The 14,754-nt window shown below is 42.0% G+C and overlaps 1 long non-coding RNA gene across 1 annotated transcript in view; it reads left to right on the forward strand.

Moving 5' to 3' along the window:
* The window catches only part of LOC111728995, an 11,761-nt gene extending 8,936 nt beyond the window's left edge, over window positions 1-2,825 (forward strand). Inside the window, exons 2-3 of the long non-coding RNA XR_002776043.1 lie at window positions 1,598-1,731; window positions 2,172-2,825. This is a non-coding gene — a long non-coding RNA (uncharacterized LOC111728995). The remainder of the gene's footprint in view (window positions 1-1,597; window positions 1,732-2,171) is intronic.
* Window positions 2,826-14,754: the final 11,929 nt, after the last annotated feature.

Genomic DNA, 14,754 nt, shown 5'->3' on the forward strand with positions numbered 1-14,754 from the left:
AAGGTAGGGAGAAAGGAAGGAAGGAAGGAAGGAAGGAAGAGGGAAGGAGAGAGGAAGGAAGGAAGGAAGGGAGGGCAGTTTTGTTGGAAGAGTGTAAGCTATCAGTGCTGTTCTATGGAAGTGCGGCAAAGCTGTTAGGGAGACCCTGAGCCAAAGCTGCCTGTCAGGGGAGTGCCCCTGGCAGCAATGCACCTGCTCTGGTTTCCCTGCTGTACCCCATGATCTAGCTAAGATACCCAGGTTCTCTGTACCTCAGTATCCACACTTATAATATACCCAGGTTCTCTGTACCTCAGTATCCACACTTATAATATGGGAAAACATTGACACTTCCTGACAAGCCCATGAAGTGGCCTAAAAGCCACTTCTTTGAAGTGGTACCAAAAACTAATATTCTTTGTACCAGTTTTATAGGCTGGTCATGTGGGTTCAATGAGTTAATATATGTAATAACTTAGAACAGCTCCTGATACATTGTAAATATTGCATTATCTATTTACATTTTTGATTGTCCATTATCTTGCAAATAGAAGGCAATAAAAGTTTGTGGTTGGAGGCAGCCATGTAGATAATCCTTTCAAAACTTGTCAGAGATCAGAAAAATAAATGTGAGGTTAAGAAAAGAGAGATTTAATGGGCTTAGATATAAATACCCAAGTGTCTTTATAGGCTGAGGAAGAAGAGGCAGCTCGATTGTAAACTCTTTGCTGAATCAGCAAAGACTCTTCTCTGCTTTTCAGGTTTCTCCTGTCCCAACAGTTTTTAGCAATATAAGCTACTTAACAAACGACGGCTACCCTATATGAATGTTACGTATGGGAAATTTATAGAGGCACAATATCTATGAGCAGGAGAGATAGCACTGGTTTCCCCTTTATTTTCTGGATTGCAGTTTTTATTTCATACTTTTACTCAAGTAAGTGTTGGTAATGTACCAGGCTTTGCACATGCAAGAGTAACTTGGCATGGGGTTAAAAATCTTGCTTTATTTCTTAGCGTGTGTTTAATGGGGGAGTGTAAGGCATATAGCCTGTTAGTACAGGAGAGATCCTTTGAATGTGTTTCAGGAGCTTGAGTGGTGTTTATCTGTTAACTCTGTCCCATTAATGATTTCTTTCAGCGAATCGGTCAGCAAGGGTTCAGATGTAGGCTGGCTTCATAAGCTGCTGGCCCCTACTTCTCCAGCTGTGTCTTGTAAGACTCTTACCTCCTACTTCTATGATCAGGTCCTACTGAAAATCTTTGTGTTTCTTAAATCCACCACATCTTCTCTCCCCTCGGGACTTGTAGCGTGCTGTTCCTACTACCTGTGTGCTCTTCCCTGTGCCACCCCTGGCTAACATCCACTCATCCTTTATGATTTCCCGGAGGCACCTCTGACACTCCCATGGCTCTTTGCCAGCTCTTTCAGAGATAGCACAGATCACAGGCAGTGTCTGCTATGTGTACTTACTAGCTGTAAGTCCCATAAGGGCAGGAAAGGTATCACTCTTGTCCTCCAATGTGCCCTGAGGGTCTAGTAGTTAAGAAAAGTAGATGGACTACATTAAAGTAAATGGGTGTTACGTATAATTTAATATAACCTCTCACTTCACAGGTGAACAACTCTGGCTCAGAGATGCTTGGCGGTTTATCTCAGCCCAGAACTAGTTGGTGGCAGCTTGTGGACTGGAACTCAAGTGACCTAGTTCCCAGGGCAAGGTTATCTTCAGAATCCTGCAAAAATTCCAGGTATCCTTGACGCTATTATGATTAACTTGGGGCAATTTTTAAAAATACAAACTTCTTATTAAAATATATACTTAGAAAGTGTACAGATTGTATATGTACAGCTTGTCAAATTTCATGACATAAACACAGAACAAGTATTAATGATTAAGTATTAACTAAAATGCATATAATTAACATAAACTTTTCCATAAACTTGGTGTGAAAATAGTCACAGTCATTTTCCCAGTTAATCATTTAAGTTTTTAATTAACTCACCTGCAGAGACTGCCACCCTGGGCTTTCCAGAGAGAATAATCTACTTGCTGGTTACTAAGCCCCTCTCTTGGGTCTACAAAGATACAATAGTTAGGCCCTTCTGTTCCCATCATAGCTTCCCCAGACCAGGTCCCGGTATCTACCACTTCTCAGACCCAGAACTCCTGTCTGCCTTCTCTTCCTAGGTCTGACACTTGAAGAAGGAGCTTTTCCCTTAAACATCCAGGGCACAAAGTACCTGAAAGGGGGTGTGCTTTTTCCCTAGACATTGGAGCTACTTGCCTATCTGACCAGGTGATATGGCTTTGAAAAGAGATATCCCTAGGAATTCCCAGGTGCCTCGTACATGCTCTCAGGAAGTCTGCTAGAATGAATGGATGGCTCCAAATTCCTCCCCTGCCTGTAGCTATACTCCTTTGCATAACTTGGCTACTTTCTTTCAAGAGGTGGAGTCCACTTCTCCGCTCCTTGAATCTGGGTTTGGTCATGTGATTTTCTTTGGCCAATGGGGCATTAGCAAACATGATGTAAGAGGAAGCCCAAAAGCACCTTCGCATTGGGAGGCTTGTCTGCTTTTGCTGCCGGGAACCCTGAGGTCACCATGTGGAGAAGCCTGGGCTAGTCACCTGGAGAATGTGAGACTGTGTAGCTGAGCGCCCTTGCACCCACCAGTCTGCCAACCTGCCAAATGTGAATGAGAGCTCCAGCCAATCCACCTGCTGGCCACGGGAGGAACCAGCTGGCCCAGATGAAAGAACTGCACAGCTGAACCACAGAATTGAGGTGAATGGGCATCTCTACATTGTCCCAGCCTGAAGGTGTCTGAGGATGCCCATCCATCACAGGGCATCTCAGTCCACCCTGTGATGGACGGGCATCCCATCTGTCCAGGGTAGTTCTTGCCTGGCGCCCTGAGCTGCTGGGAGAGGCTTCAGCTGCTTGCCACCCTGAACTGGAATAAATAGGCTGGAAAATAATTCTTACTTGTTTTTAATTAATCTCTCTTAAATGCCTGTATTGCTCACATTTATTTTGATGTTTAATATTAGAAGTGTTTAGAGTCTTTATTTAGAAGTTTGATGATGTTTTTGTGAAATATACCATAGGCTATATTGAGGATTAGCAGCACCTCTCTCCCATACTTAGTGGGCTTTGACTCTCTTTTTTATTCCCTTAACTCTTTCAAGGCTGTCAGACTCTCAGTTGTTTCTTCTAGAATTGGCAAATGCCCAGGGAAAAAGCAAGCCCATATGTACCTCTTTGGGTCTTCCTCTTTTCTATTATCTTAGATTATTTTAACTGCCTTGCTACCTCTTCGATGTCTTTAACTATTTTTTAAAAAATTAAGTACATTTGCCTGGCTTTTGTAGAGGTCCTCAGTAAGACAGTTGGTCCAAATTACCTAGCCCATTGTCAATGGAAGTAGAAGTCCTTATGTAAAGTGGCAACAGTCTTGAATGGGAATATGTATAAAAGGTTCACTTATGAGAATGATTGTGTGAAATCTTAGCCTTAGGAAGGAAACAGGATTGAAGTTCTAGGCAGGAAGCTGTGTCAGAGCTCTAAGGAAGGTACAGGCTAGATTTTAAAAAGAGAAACATAGTAACTCAAACAAAATCACACTGTGTTTGTTTCTCACATAACAGTCCAAGAGAAGGTTAGGTCCTTGAGGCAGGTCTGACGAAGGAGCATCCGAGGACCCAGGTTTCTTCTGTCTTGTTTCTCCACCAGAACAATGTGGTACTCATCCTCATAGCCAAATAACCACCGTGTTGGCATTCCACTTGGGGAGTGGGGAAGAGAAGGAAGAAGGCAACCATTTCTTTTTCTTTTTTCTTTTTTTTAAATATATCATTAGAAGTCGAATGCATCACTTCCATTCATGTACTCTTGGTCCAAACTAATTATTTGCATAGCCATATCTAGAGGGAAGAGAAGATTGGATACGTAATTTTTCTCTGGAAAGCCTGATGGCCTCCAAAGTGAAGAGGGTGGAAGTTGTAAAAGTCAGCGGTCCTCAACCTTTTTGGCACCAGGGACCGGTGCTCCTATGAGAATCTAATGCCTGATGATCTGAGGTAGAGCTGAGTGATGCTAGCCCTGGGGAGCAGCTGCAAATACAGATGAAGCTTAGCTTCCTGGCCAGCCTGCCGGTCACCTTCTGCTGTGTGGCCCAGGTTCCTCACAGGCCACAGGGTTTAGGGACCCCTGATGGTAGAGAATGATATCTCATACCCAGGGTGGGCTAATGGGACAAAGAGGAGAGACACCAGCATGACTTTACACAAAAGTAGGGGCACCTGATGTTTCTGTGTGTTAGGGGAAGATGAATTCGAGTGGTGACAGTCAAATTTGAGCATACATCAGAATTACCTAGAAGGCTTGTTAAAATATAGGTTGCTGGGATCAAACTTTTAGAACACTATCTGTGACCGCATTAGCTTGGATTGGCTTTGTTTCTAAGAGTTGACAAAGAGGGGTGTGTATAACAATGATAATATAATTGAGCCCTACATTTTCAATTGTGAAATTCTGGAATCCTTCACCATTGTGTTATTGAGGGGATTATTGCAGTCTAGGCTAGATAAACTCCTTAACATAGATGAACATAACCACTTTACTTTTGATTTTCTAATACCCAGCTTCTCTCTCCCTGCTAATTCCAGTAGAATATCCTGGAAAGCCTTTTAAAACTCTTCACTTGAAGCAGCTCTGATAAGCATATTTCACTGTGTGTTTACAAAGAAAGATATTTGCAGTATATTATTTTTATAGTTTTTTATTTATATTTTAATGAGAATTTTTTGGACACAGGTCTTGGTTTTTCAGGACAAAATGAAACACTATTTAGCTGCTTTCTCCCCATTTGAAAAAATTAAGGAAAGATATTGAATTTACTCTGAGATTACTGAATTTCCATTTGCTAATTTATGGAATAGAATTGAAAACAAGGACAGATCAATTTGAAAATAATTGTTTCCTGAGCAAATTATCAAAATTAGATGGAATCTATTAGTAGCCTTCATTTTTGATGATTGATACCTACAACTTAGCTGACTTTGGGTTGTTTTATTTCCAGTTCCAAGGGGCATTTAGTTGGGTAGATGGGGGAAAAAGAGAAAGGGTAATCTTTAACCCTGCAGTATCAAAGTTGGCTACGTGCAAACAGAACACTAGGGGACACAACTGGGAAAAGAGAGAGGAGCCCAAGTATGACGAGAAGAAGAAATGTGGAACAAGCAGGGGCAGGAACAAAGCCCGGGGAGGAGGCCGCCATTCAGGTCAAGTCCTAGGCAGCATGAGGCTTGTCCAGCCTAGTTTTCCTTTTCTCAAATCATAGAGAATCCGTATGGTGGCAACAAGCTAAAGGCACAGTTTCGAAGCAAATTTGGTAAACATCTCGACATTAGGGTCTGAGCTAGGTCATGCAAATCATTCTGTCAGAAACTCAGGCAAAGACGCTGAACGGAGAGGAAAATAAGGTCAGGGTCTAGAGCCAGGCAAGACGAAGTCGGATCTGACTGTGGCTGCCACCCAACATTGAAGTATTCACGGATTTAGATAATGATGAGAAGTGACAGTCAATTGACTCTCCACTAGTTTCTGGGCGAGCATAATGTAGAGAGCATTAGTGCAGCTTCTTGGCAGATAGATGATGTTTCAAGCAAGCATGGAACACTGCCTGGGCTGACAAAGTGACTCTCCCTGGGGCTGAGGTGTTTTGGACACCCAGGCTGAGTCAGGAAGCTATCCATCCAGAATGTTCTGAGTAAATGAAAGACCTCAAATTCTAAGAAGACCCAAGAGTCTTTCCTCTGAAAGATATGCCTCTTAAACTAATCTTTTCTAGAGTTTGGGGTTATTGCTTTTGTAAGAACAGTGCAAAAACCTATTGTTGCTTTGTATGTGCTTACTTCATTGACCTGATAAAGGAATTTGAATTCAAGAGATGGTTGTGGAGAGTATCTAACAGTATTTTCTCCCAATATGTTCTTTATTTAACTTTTTAAAAATCAAAGTACAGTTCAACCTTGAATAATGTGGAGGTTAGGGGGTATTGACACACACACATACCACCCCCCACCCCAGTAAAAATCTGTGTACAACTTTTGACTCCCCAAAACTTTAATAGCTTACTGTTGACCAGAAGCCCTATGGATTACATAAACATCCAATTAACACATATTTTGTATGCTATATGTATTATATGCTGTATCCCTACAATAAAGTAAGCTAGAGAAAAAAAATGTTGTAAAGAAAATCGTAAGGAAGAGAAAATACGTTTATAGTATTTATTGAAAAAAATCCGTGTGTAAGCGGACCCACGCAGTTCAAACCCACGTTGTTCAGAGGTCAAGTGTACATATAAGCCACCTCCTGGGAAAATCCCCTTTTGTCCAACCCTTTCTCTTTCCATTCACTATCCACCCCAAAGGAGGATTCCTGTCCTTATCTCTAACAGTATTGATTAATTTGTCCATTTAGTCTTTTACATAAATGGAATCAAACAGCATTTGCTTTTTTGTATCTGGCTGCTTTTGTCTTTATTCTTGTGTGTAGTTGTGGATTATGTATTCTTGTTTCTGCATAGTATTCATTGTCTGAATATACCAGTTTATTTCTTGATTTTTCAGTTGATGGGTATTCGTGAGTCATGCTTGAGGCTATTGTGAGTCATGCTTTCTAGTTTATGACTTTTGTTCACATTCTGTTGGTACTTTATTTCTAACTTTAGAAATAGTTTATCATCACCAACACCCCCCTTTGAGTCAAGAATTGTCTGGTAGTTGCTGGAATTAAAAGAGAGTAGTCTCTAAGGGCAAAGCTCAGGTAAGGGGGTGAAGATGGTCAGTGGGGCTTTGGGATCCTGCTTCCAACCTCAGTCTTTTCCATACATTCCCTTACTTAATGCTCCCATCGGTAGTTTCACTCCCCCCCCCCATTTTACAGATGAGAAAACTGAGGCATAAAGAGGCCAAATACCTCACCCAAAGCCACCCAGGTAGCAGACAGAAGAGTAAGAATTGAACCCAAGTGGTCTGGACTCAGAAGCTGAGCTCTCTGTTACTCACATTTGTTGCCTCTCTGTAACTCCATCATCTTGTTTTTGCCACATTTAAATACTCCTCATCTTGTTATCTTACATTCAGGTCGTTCTTGACCACACGTCTCCTTCCTTGCTCCCCCCATCTTCTGACCTTTACCTCCATATTCTTGAAGGAGTTTCCTACTTGCATCATCTCTATTTCATCACCTCCCACACACTCCTCACCTCACTCTAGCCTGACTTCAGCCCCTACCACTCAACCATATTAGATCTTGCTCATGTTGGGGAGGAAAAAAACTTTCCTCTTCTTGTCCAGGTTCTTCTGACTGGTCTAATAATCAAGTCAACATGAGACAGATTAATAAGAGAAAATAACCCAATTTAATTACATACGTAAGTGTGGGAACCCCACATACATTAGAGAGTCAGAGATAGAAAGTTAAAATGAGGTATATATAGCATTTCAAACTAAGGGTGAGGTAAGGCACCTTGGGGATTCAAAGGGGACAATAAGAAGAGCAGATGGAATGTAATTTCATCACATTCAGTAATTTAGTAATGTCCCTGCCCTACAGATAGGTCAGAAAAAGTTATCTCTGATAATAATCTTATTATAGGCAAGGCCCCTAGTTTAAATTCTTTTTTTTTTTTTTTTTTTTGAAGAGGTTAAGCAAGATTTATTCTAGCAGAGTGACAGCCTGGCTGAGCCGAAGATGACATCAGCTAATTAAAATTCTTTAAGGGAGAGGTAAAAGTTTCTTGTGAGACCACAGGGTCTTGAGTGCTTGCAGCTCAAAATAAATTCCAAATACCAAAGTGGCACATCTTTGGGAGCCTGTTCTGAACCCCTTCACTAGGGTCACCGATGACCCCTCTGTCACTAAATCCAACAGTCATCACATTGTACATCTGTTGGCAGTTTCCAGTCGTGATGACCACTTTCTCTTTGAAACTCTCTTATCTCTTGACTTGAAAAACTTTCCCAGTTTTCATCTTACCTCTTTAATCTCTCCTCAGCCTCTTCTGCTGGCCAGTCTTCTTCTATACAGCTTTCAAATATTACAGTGACTCATACTTCAACCCTGGACTCCCTTCTAATTCCTTACCTTTTTCCAAAAATAAGCTCATCTCCACCCAAGGTCACACTTACCATCTATACCCTGCGCATCCCACATGTGTACCTCTAGTTTGGATCTTTCCTTTAAGTTCCAAACTTGTATATCAAACTTCTCCCTCCGCTTCTCCACCTGGTTTTTCCTAGGCACCTAAATTTATTCTCAGGTATAAACTCATGATCTCCCTTGTCCCCAGCCTGCTCCTTGCCTGGGGTTCCCACTATCGAGTCTTTAGCACTATTATTTATCCAATTGCAGAGTCATCCTTGACATCATCATTTCCTAGCCCCCAAATCTAATCATTCACTAAGTTTCTTCAAAACTTCTCCCAACCCTAGAATTAAGTTACCTTTATCTCTGGCTTGGATTGGTTAAAATCACTTCCTGAAAGTTCTGCTTACATTCCCTCTTATTTCAAATTGCATTCCTCACATTGCATTCTTCGAATTACAGCCAGTGTGATTATTTAAAAGTGTCATTCCGATCCTCTTACCCAGCGCTGTAAACTTAAAACCCTTTAAACAATGGCTTCTTATTTTTCTTGGGAGAAAGATTAAAACCCTGAACACAAGTTGTAATACCTTGCATGATCTAGCTTGTGTCTCCAGCCTCCTTTCCCTGGTGTCTGTACCACAGCCACAGCTGCCAACTTTCAGTCCCTGACACCTATTCGGCTCTCCACTCCATGTGACCCCCACCACTTTATGCCTTCTCATGCCACCACCTCCTGTTCTGACAGTAAACTCATCCCACATATCTCCACTCAAACTTCTGAGGCCTCAGACCAAGTCAAGACCCTCTGTTACATGTCCCAGAGCCTCTGCTACTTCTCTTTCATGGAGTTTTTCATGATTGTAATCATTTTATTATGTAAATAGTTGCTTAGTCATTGTGCCCTGACAGAATATGAAGCCCCATGAGGGCAGAAACTGCCCCTGTGTGGCTCTCCACCTTGTCCCCAGCACCCAGAATAGTTTTGTGCCTCTAACAGGGGCTCAAATGAATGAATGAATGAATGAATGAATGAATGAATGAATGATTGATTTGCCATCTTCAGAACTTTCACCTCCATCTCTTCTGATTGTTCCTTATTCATATTTTATCTGATATATTTAGACTGTTAATAAAAGTAAGACCGGCTTACTTGGCCTGTGTGACTACTATATTACCAATATCAAAAATAAGTGATTTTAAACACTCAACATCATTAATCATCAGATACATACAAAACAAAACCACAGGAGATGCTACATCACACTCACAAAGATGGCTATAATAAAAAAGACATGTGCTGGAACGAATGTGGAGAAATTGGAACTCTCATATACTGCGGATAAGAATGTAAACTGGTGCAGCCACTGTGGAAAACAGTCTGGTAGGTTCTCGATATGTTAACCATATGAGTCACCATATGACCCAGCAATTCCACTCCTAGGAATATGCCAAAGAGAAATGTAAATGTATATCCATACAAAAACTTGTACATAAATGTTCATATCAGCATTATTCGTATAGTCAAAAAGTGAACTCAAATGTTCATAAGCTGATAAATGGATAATTAAAATGTGGCATATCCATACAATGAATATTATTTGGCAATAAAAACAAATGAGATACTTACATGTGCTACAGTGTGGATGAACCTTGAAAACATGCTGAGATAAAGAATTTTGTATTGTGAGATTCCATTTTTATGAAGTGTACAATAGGCAAAATAGGCAAATCTATAGAGATAAAGTAGGTAGTGGGGTTTGGAGAAGTGAGAAGTGACTGCTAAAGGCCATGCGGTTTCTTTGAGGGTGATGAAAATGATCTAAAATTGGTTGGGGGTGTTGTTGACATCTCTGTGAACATACTAAAAACCATTGAATTGTACCTTTCAAGTGAGCAAATTGTATGATATGTGAATTATATCTCAATAAAGCTTTTTTTTTTTTTTTAAAGATGGCTTACTTTTGAGGGTAACTTCAAGTCTCCTCACCCAGACATTAACAACAACTAATGCCACAAAACTGTGGAGCACCGCCCTTGCCACCTACATGTGGTTCTTCATTCCACCTCTCTCTGCATGTCACAGCCCTGTTTGCTTTGTTTTGGTGTGACATTTTATGTCCACTCCCTTTCTTGAATTGTGAAGCACTGTACAAGCTCAGACCAGCTAATGGTTTTCCCCTTTTAGGACTGTTGTGAGGACTAAAAGAGTTAACATATGCAATGTACTTAGCGTTGTGCCTGGGACATGGTAAGTGTACACTAAATGTTATCTATTATTATTATCCTGACCCAAACTTAGCAAATTTTATATCGTTACAGAAAGAATAGTGCCATGGCTTATGTGTTGCAATTTAGGTGGTTATTTGTGTACTTTTGAAATTTCTGTCACATATCCAATACATTTATTCTTCCCCTTCTGGAAGGCGAGGAGCACACCTGACCCTATTACAACAGGTTGCAATAACATAGATGAACACTAGGGGACAACATGCAATTGCAATTAAAATTCGTACACTTGAAACTCAGACCAGAGGATATAAAATGTCTAGTATCAAGGTATCAAGGGAAATGAAATGTCTTCCTTCAAATGTAGCATCTTGAGTATTCTTCTGTAAGAGGGGAATGTTATTACTGTATAAGAGGGGTATAGCTTCTGGAAGGATCGCCGCAGCGTTACTCAGATCCTACCTACATAGAGAGGACATTTAACTATTCCCTCAAATGCTGTACACTCTGTATAGCAGTTCTCATGAGAACACTTAGTTATTCCTGTAAGCTGTTGCCTTTGATAAGAGGCTCTGATGGTCAGCGTTTGGGAGCCTACATCAGTGTAGCACTGCCTGGCAAAGCACTTTAACATAACATCTGGTCCCTGAGAGGTTTGGCTGTGCTTCAAATTCTAGGCTTCCTTGAGATTGCTGATGGGTTTCTATTGAGGTATGTGTGTCTCCACTTGACATGAGTCCCTTGAGGGCAGGGATCATATCCCACCTTCACCATGGTATCCCCAGATGTTTGCAGTCCGTGGCATGTCCTGGTGAAGCTGGATAAATGTCTACCCTGCTCTATGAGCTGAAGCTAGAAAAAGGGGGACATTATGACCACCTTAGGCATGAACAATGAGATTCCCTCAGTGGGACTATCTTTAATTATTCTTTCATTACCAAAGCAGTACATGCTCATAATGAAAAAAAGCAAGCAAAAGAATATTCAAAATATTCATGATCACATTCTCCCAAACCTGAGGAATACTTTAGATTCTTTTCAGCTTATGTCAGAGCATAATATATAAGTGTGTGTGTGTGAGTGTGTGTCCATGTGTTTATATATACAGTGTTTACATCTATGGCAGTGTGGAACACACTATTCCATTGTTTGATGATACTATCTTTAACTCATCCTCCTCTTTTGGGAATTAATGCTATTTCTAAATTTTTGCTCTTTTTAAGAGCAGTAGTAAATATCCTTATAACTAAACCTTACCCTACATTCTTTATTGGTTCCATAGGATAAATTCCCAGAAGCAGACTTTTTGGGTGATGAGTAATTTACATTGTCACCAACAGTGATAGTGCCCTAGATCAGGTGAAAAATTTTAATTAAACTTCACACCAGAACTCTATAATCTTATCTCAGTAGTGTCATCACCATTCAAAACATTTGGTAACCTTTGTGTTTGGTGATCCAGGCTATGACTCACACAAGAAAATAAATCTTATCCCTCATCTTGCCTTTAATCTTGGACTGTTCAGGGAAATTCTAATTTACCGTGGAAAAGACAAAGAAAGCAATCCCAGAGGATATTTGTGTAAATGTGCCACCAGAGTCAGAAGGTGAGAAAGAGAAATGCTTCTCACGCTGTTGGAGCAGGGAACACAGCAGAGCGTGTGAGGTGCCCCAAGGGCTAGCTCTCGTTGTCTGTGTCCTAAGAAGACACTACTTTAAAAAGTAATGTCATTGCACCCCATGCACTCTCAAGGCGCCTCCCTCTTGATTCTTTTCCAGCTTGAAGATGGGTTTGTGTGTTTGCCCACTGCTTTCGCCCATCATTTTTCTAAGACTGTTTGGGAATCAGAATGGAATGGACTGCTTCCCCGTCACCTGAAGATCCTTTACGGGTTGCAGCAGGGAAGTCCCTCATGACTGGTTTCTTTCTGGAAGTTTCCCAAATTTCTCTTTCTTTAGATCTTAAAGATATACACGAATAAAGAAGTAAACATTTAAAAATGTATTTATGGGGATTTCTTCATGAGAGGGGAGAGACCGCAGCACCTAACCAGGACTTAATATTTTTACCCAGAGAGGCTTAGGCATAGTTGTTGATTGATGGGGTAGAAGACTTTTTACTAAGATTATATGTTAATTTGGAGAGGTCTTGGGGGAAGGGCTGGTTATTTATGGAGGGAGAAGACTAACACTAACTCAAGCCACCCCTTGGTGCTGCATTTTTATATTATTATATTGCATGGAAATGCACAGTGGCTCTTGGTAGCCTACCATAGAGCCATAATGCTTTGGGCTGATGCTATTCAAGGCCCTGCTTTTTCAGCCTTAACATCTCCTGCTCCTTATACAGACCTGTGTGGATGCTCGACTTCCTTTTGGCCCAGCTACTATAGCTACTACTGTGGCAACCAGCTTCATGCACTCGTGGCCTGTCACCTCGCACTTTAGCTGCATGGAGAATTGCTCACTTTCTGCCTAATGTCTCCCTGACCCGGCTGTGTGGGACAGAGGACACACTTGCCCCCTGGTTGCCTTCTGTATATATGAGGGACTTACCATGCCATGGGGCACTGTTTGATGAACCGGAGGTGGGAACTGGAGAGTTAAGACCTCCCTCCTTTGTCTGATGTGTGGGTAATTCTGAGCTTGTTCTACACAGCTCCTCAAAGTCCCCAGCAGGACTGAGCTGCAGATGCCCAGCTGAAAACGTACCCTCATGCTGACTTTCCCTCCTTGCTTCTTTCCTTCTCCCCAGCCCCTCACCTCTGTTCCTTGGGGTCAGTTTCTCAAATACACTGCATCTAAGCCCCTTCTCAGGCTCTGCTTGCTGGGGGAAACAACAGTCACTGTCCTGTTTATGTTCTGTGCTATTCATCTGTGCATTTCTTTAGTATTCACTTGGGGGCCATCTAGTATGTTCCCAAAATACAAGAAGGAATCAGACCCAGGTTTTACTCTTGAGGAGCTCATGGTTTAAGGGAGGAGACAGACAGCTAAAAACTGGCAGTGGGATGTGGTGAGTGCTATTCCAGAGAATCAAGGAGGGGGAGGAATACAGGTGATAGGACAAGTGATCTAGGTTGGTGTATCTGGGGAGGTTTCCTGCAATGAAAAGTAATTTGTTGGAAGAAAGTAGAGAAAGACTGTGTGGGCTGATGGAATGGTTGGAGCACAGAGAGTCACGAACACGGTTATGTTTGGAAACTGGGAAGTTCAGGGACTGGAGTGGAGGGTACCCAAGAAATGTGCACACAACAGTGTGTCGAAATCTGAGTACTTTCCACACCCTGAGAGATCAGAGAAGGGGCCCTGAGTGGCTTCTTATTGTTGCTGACCTGGTTCTGTCCTTCTGAACTAGGTAGCCCTCCCACCCAGCTAGTAGCTGCTGACCAAGGGTAGATGTCTGCAGAGATGGACTTGGGACAGGCTTGAGGCCTAAGACTGCTGCGAATGCTCCTGGGAAACTAGGTTTTGCTTCACATAGCCTCACAGTATGTGCAAGTTATTTTGCATCAGTTTCTTGCTATTGAGGAGGGCCAGTGTGCAACCAGTGTCTGGAATGGCTGGAAGGGGAGAGAGACTCTATCCTTATCCCCCGTGAGAAGGCCCACATCTCTACCCCAGAGCAGGCGGTGCGACCTCCTGCTTTTGTATGTTTCTCTTTTCTTTGCCATGAAACTATCCCGCAGTGGGACTGTTGGTGTCTTTCCACTGACTGCTATCTCATTGTGGTAACCATATAGCTCCCATTTCAGGGACAGACCAGGGACTTTTAGAGTTGGGTAGACCAATTAGTGGCTGGCCTACTCAAGCAGACCCTCTCGTGGGGACATAGAGTCAGAAGCAGTTGATGGAGAGTAGAAGTTAAAGGCACCAGGCAGAAGCAATGGGATGAGCAAAGAAGAACAGAGAGAAGCAGGGGGCTGATGAAAGGATGGGAAGAGAGGATGTGGCTGAGTCACAGTGATTAGGCAGTACCAGGAGCTATGAGGTAGTAAGGCATCTTCAGAGGAGCCTGGAGAAACTTTTCGTTTCTGAACTGCATTCCAGACTCCAGAAGCCTATAAATATGGATAGACTTGTGCTCCCAGGAACAAAATAGACTCATACACTTTCCTATCCCCTTACCTGTCCTAACACAGAGTAGTGTCAAGAGTTACATTGCCTGGGTTGGTTTGAATGCTAGCCTTGCCACTTACTACTCTGTGAAATTTGGCAGATAATTGACCTCCCTGTGCCTCAGTTTCCTCACTTGTAAACAGGGCTAATACTGGTGTCTACCTCTTAGAGTTTGTAATGACTGAATGAGTTAGTGGATACAACTGCAGAGAAGAGCCTGGCATATATTAAGCACACTATAGCTAGGTAACAGGCTGGGCCTGGGAA

This window comes from Pteropus vampyrus, unplaced genomic scaffold (genome assembly GCF_000151845.1).
Source record: "Pteropus vampyrus isolate Shadow unplaced genomic scaffold, Pvam_2.0 Scaffold242, whole genome shotgun sequence".
NCBI lineage: Eukaryota > Metazoa > Chordata > Mammalia > Chiroptera > Pteropodidae > Pteropus > Pteropus vampyrus.